Source organism: Etheostoma cragini, chromosome 20 (genome assembly GCF_013103735.1).
Source record: "Etheostoma cragini isolate CJK2018 chromosome 20, CSU_Ecrag_1.0, whole genome shotgun sequence".
Taxonomy (NCBI): Eukaryota; Metazoa; Chordata; class Actinopteri; order Perciformes; family Percidae; genus Etheostoma; species Etheostoma cragini.
The window spans coordinates 7927-13542 of NC_048426.1; the positions used below are offsets into that span (position 1 = coordinate 7927).

General features: G+C 41.5%; 1 protein-coding gene and 1 long non-coding RNA gene across 2 annotated transcripts in view; one reads left to right on the plus strand and one right to left on the minus strand.

Annotated features, from left to right (window-relative positions):
- The window catches only part of LOC117936244 (papilin-like), a gene marked incomplete at its 3' end in the record, with an annotated part of 53189 nt that overhangs the window by 4804 nt on the left and 42769 nt on the right, over positions 1-5616 (minus strand). The window lies entirely within an intron of this gene.
- On the plus strand, positions 364-1309 carry LOC117935970. Its single transcript, XR_004654857.1, has 3 exons — positions 364-443; positions 960-1027; positions 1122-1309. It is a non-coding gene; the product is annotated as an uncharacterized LOC117935970 (long non-coding RNA).

Below are 5616 nucleotides of genomic sequence, written 5' to 3' on the forward strand. Positions count from 1 at the left end.
ACAGTAATCTGAAAAAGAGTAAAATATGGCTTTAACAGCCTAAAAAACATTGCAATATAGCTTTGATTAGACATTTAAAGGGGTGATAGAATGGTTGTATAGAGTATGTCACGCTGTTCCTTGATGTCTCCTGATAGGGTATGTAACATTTGTTGGGCTGAAAATGTTGCTTTTGCTGTTCTTTTGGCCCTCATACCACCCTGCTAAATTGGCCTGGCTTGAAACGAGAGGTGTTCTGCCTTATATGGTCTGCTCATGAATATTTAAATACGCTGTGCGCTGATTGGTTGATGTGCAACAAGCTTTGCTGTTGCTGACAGAGCAACAGAGGAAGAAGATGGAGACTTTTGCTGTTTAGCGGTATCTGTTTGAGCCTGAATCAGAGGAAGGATCTGATGCAGAGGAGCAACCTGCCAGGAGATTGGAAATGACTCTTCAGACTGGTAAGTTTGGTCATATAGCATATTCAACACATAGCCCAACATTAGCCGTTCATTGTTATACTAGTGTAATACTCACACTTCAGTGTTGTAGCCTAAGAATAACTTAGTATTAGGCTTGTTTTTAGTATTGTAAGCCACATAAGTTAATTTGCACACTTGTACACTCGCAGTTTCAGTCAAGATGTCCAGTTGGCTGAAAAGTTAGTGGCCAGTTCATAGAGCTGCTCACAACGAAAGTCTGTTTGATTGTGATTGAGTTATGTACATTATTTAAGACGTAGTAGTAGTATGTTATCTCACAACAGGCATCCATTTAGCTGGACAGGGGACTATTTCTGTTCATTTTGCATGCTACGTTTAAAGCATTATTACTACTCTCGCCTGTGTCAGTAGGTCAACTGTTATCTTGGAAGTATTATCCTGCTGATTAGATCATCTGACTTTGAGATTAGTACCTTCTCAACATGTAGTAATGTGTAAAATTACAACCACGGTCCATCAATCTTACCTTGGCAGGTGTACTTGTGGAAACTGTGCACAACTGCCCCGGGAGAGAGAAAATATGTTGCCAATAAACACCTCAGGTAACTAAAACTAGAGACATTAACTCAAGCTACTTTATGCTTTCTGCTCATTCAACATTATGAAATAACAACAAGCTCATTATTTGTTTTACAGGTCATGAAAAGAATGACCCAGGTTCCTGATGAGATAACCTGTGTGACTCACCATCCTGGCCTTCATCGGGTGGGCCTCAATAAATATTCTTTGCTAAATGCAATGAATATTTACAGAGTTGACCATGGCCAGTTGAGACTCAGAGGGATGGAAATGTGAGGCCAATGCGATACCACTGTTAGCAGTTCTATAACAATACCCATTGATTATTGATTCAGCATTATTACAAAAACTCAGTATTATCAAGACAACAAAATGAAAAACTTTATTTAGTTTCAAAACAATCATCCTTTACTCTGAAATCTAAAAGATAAAGAATGTGATTGTCCACTACACCCTGTTCCCTTTGCAGGCAATGCAGACACATGGCTTATAGGACTTGGTGAGCTGGTGCTGGGTTTTTCTTGGTAGAAGTGTCCGTGTCGTGTTCCCCTCTTGTGTCGTGCTGCGTATAAAGAGGGAGTTTCTGGACGCTTCAGGGCAGTATGTCGGGTTGGATGGCTGTCGAGCTGAGCACACAGGTCCTGGGGCACAGGAATCTGCCGGACTGCTTCCAGATAAGGAAGGGGGTCATGGAGGATCTCCTCAAACACCAGTCTCATCCGGTCTAAGACATAGCCTGTTGTGTGTGAAAAGTCATTTTTAGCACCTATACCATTGCACATTTGGATTTGTTGTTTGTAGTATGTGAAAGGTTATTTTTTTGCACCTATACCATGCACATTTATATTTTTTGTTTGTAATTAAAAAAAAAAATTTAAACTTACAAATTGTTGGCTCTGTTTTCACTTCTTTGACGGTGTAACCTCCCCTTTTGGCCTTTGGGAACAGACGTCAGGACATTAGTTTCCCCTTGGCTGTCTTCCGTTGTGGCTGCAAGATACAACCTGAAACAAAAAACATAAATTTTGTAACATAAATGTAGTACCTTTTACACACACCAAGCAAAATACTCCAGTTAACTCACAGCAAAAGCAGTTGCTAAACCTCTAAGCTGTGCCAAAACCAGTGTTGTTAGAAGTGCCTTACAGTTGGAGCAGCAAAAAACTGAAATGATTTACATTTAGACGGCCGGCCATTAGGCTTGATGTTTCTAGACCATTGCTCATGTCTCACTCCTTCACTGAACAAAACCAGTTTCTGCAGACAATTTGTCTCCCATTCACATTTGCCTTTTCTAAAGACTTGTTTTGTTGAATGACAAAGTTCATAGGACGTGTAAATACCTGCAAGAGGCATCTTCAACACAATCTAGCATTTAGTCATACCTGTTGTATACAAACACATTCCTACCTATTGTCCAAATTATTTACACCAGCCTCCCCCACAAAAAGAAAATGCAATTGATTAAGATCAGACCAATCAGTGATAATCCAGATGAATAGTTCTATTCCTACTATAAATAGTTCACTATGTGTTGTGAATGGCTCACATATTTGATAAAAGTCGCTCACTCATCATGGTAACATTGTTAGATAACACTGCTCTGCTAAATGCTACCCAGTCACAATGCTACACAAACACCATAAGACGTCTGCTTTGTGAGAATAATTAGAAAGGTTACCTTTGCTTTGTATGTGAGGTCTTAATGTCTTATGAGACAGTTGTGTCCCCCGGGATGCCACACTCGGACCATCTGTTTGGCAAGCTGCATCAATCGTGTGTTGTCGTTCTTGTGATGTACTCTGAAATAAATAAACTGCAAATCAATACATTGCAGTCTATATACACACCGTTTTCACGAGATTGACTAGATATCATATGAAATGATAACGTTTCTAGTTCTGTTGTCGAAGCTAACGGGATGATATAGCTAGCTAGCTGAGAAACGTTACAGCTTATCTAGCAACCGAACTATCAGGATTCTACTCAGCTGCAGTTAGCTTTCTTGCTGAAATACAATATAAAGTAACCTGACAAAGTGGACAAACATGCATCGTGAACTATAGACGTAGCTACATGACAACACAGGGTATTTATTCGAATGGAACAGTTAGGGAAATGAAACGTTAGCCCCTTTGCCATTACAGTTGATCAACACACATTCAGCCTATGCTAGCTACAGGATACGTTAGCATTGCTAGTGTTACTGTTAAAGACGAAATCATACTTACAGCGTGTGGTTGGGGGGACCATACAGTCGGAACAGCAACAGCAGCTTAGCAAATCCTGCTTTAATTTGTCCAAAGTTTTGAAAACTGTCTTTGGTAAAATAGTTTGAGCAAATTAATTACTGAGTGTCGCACATCTCAGAGATCTCCTTAGCCGAGCCTGTCGAGTGGCTGCTTCCTTATGAAGACTATGAGAAGTGTCTCCATTCCCTGGACAGTCTGGAACTCTGCATTCACGACCCTGGTTCATTGTCAATATCCTGGAAAATATTATAAACTTTCTTCGTAGTAAATCCCGTCAAAGTACATGAGCAGTCGGACATCTAATCGACCTAACGCTAGCTCCATTAGGAACCGGTCTTAGGTCAGTGGCCTGTATGTAAATGTTGGGGCGTGACCGTTCTCCTAATACAGCCATGGGCGTGACAAAGCTACAGGTTCTGAGATCCTGACGTCATCTTTTAGCTTTGTTGGGATTCGCGCGTTTTCAGCGGCAGTTTCAAAATGTGAGATTTTCAGAGGAAAGGCATGTCAATGGGATTTGGAGCTTCTATGTATGTCCCATTTACCCACCGAACTGTCATTCACATATGACAAGGTAAAAATCGGTTTTGCATTCTATCACCCCTTTAAATAAATAATCTTATCTGGGAGCCGATTCTTAAATTCCTCCAACAACACAAGTTCAGGCAAATCAGTCAAAGTTGCTACCTTGCTGGCTTGACACCACTTATCAAATAGTGCTCCCTTCTCTCTTGCAAACACACTCCTCTGCCAATTCAGGGTAGCAGCAATACGCTCAAAAGCATTGAAATATGAGTTCACCTCAGATTCTCTAAATGGGGGAACCAATGCAATATGTGCCTACTCACGTCGAAGCCGTCTTGGGGATGTGGAGTGGATGACGGTGAAGCAGGAGATCTGGCAGATGTAGTGGCTCCCCCCCCCTTCATGTCCAGAGCCCTTAACTTCAAATGCATGACTTGCACCTCCAACTCCCGATTTTTCACCTCAGCCTCTTTAATTTGCAGCGTTGGTCTCAGTTTCTCTGACGTTAAACTTGCCCGAGCCGCAAGGCCTTGAGGTGGAATCACCTGGACTGGGGCAACAACACCAGCCCGTTCACCCCAATCTCCCTCAGCAGGAGGTAACTCCCCAAACAAAACTCTCAGACAGCTGTGCACAAAGGAGCTCCTTCAACTCCTGCTTTTTAAGACTTGATGGCACGTGCACATCATAAAAGTTTCCCACCAAAATCAGGTTAGGCTTTTTACACTTAGCCAATTTATCCACCGACGGACTAGTAGCAAAATCCTCCAATGCAAAATCCATATCTGCCACAACCACAAAAGAAAACTGCCAACCAGACAAAGAGCCCCAATAAACAAAAAACAAACAAACGCAGCAAACACGACATCCGGAAACCCCAAAAAAAATGAACAGACAAGCCCCCAATTTATGTTAAGTCCCGATGTCTAGGGGTAACCGAGACGCGACATAATGTATGCCCCCCCTCACACTTTTACCACTCCCAAACAAGGCCAGAACAAAGAATTGCCAAGTAACAGTTTCTGTTTAATACAGAAGTGATGTCCCAACATAACAAACAAAATTATACAAAAGGGCAACCTAAACTTTCCTGAACAAAGACAACATACAAAGAAAAGACAAAGCTCTAACCTAAACTCCTACATGAAAAACAGGAGAAAAAGGTAAACAAAAGAAAGGACTTCTCTCTCCTACCGCACTGCTATTAGCAGCACAAAACCAATCTGAACCATTACTTACACAATCTTAAATCGTCTCACAGTTATACAGAGGCACATGTTTGGATTTGGCAGAGTGAAGAGAGAAAGGCGGAGTTCCTGTCAGATGGGGCTTCAAAATGGCTCCCGTCCTCCTGGCAACCAACCAGGAGACAACAACCACCTCCACTGATCCAATCCAATGTGCGCACCTGGTCTCCATCATCTGTAGTAGAGGAGCACCTACTAGAGCAGATAAAAAATGACCCCAGGGTCATAACAGTAGCCTGAAAAAAAGAGTAAAATATGGCTTTGAACGACTGAGAAAAATGACAATATAGCATTACTTTTAAGACCTTAATTTTAAAATCCTACCTCAGAATGTGCCAATATTAGGTGAGAGTGAAACTGACTATGTGTTGTCTCCCCCAGACTTGGAATGAAGCTGGCTTAACAGTAGGATTCATTTTTAGAGTAACCTGAAAAGAGCAAAATATGCCTTTAAAAGCCTGAACAAATGTCAATATAGCTTTACTTTTAAGCCCTTAATTTTAAAATCCAACATCAGAATGCTCTGATATTACCTGAGAGACACTCTGGATGTGTGATGTCTCAGCCAGACTTGCAATGGAGCTGGCC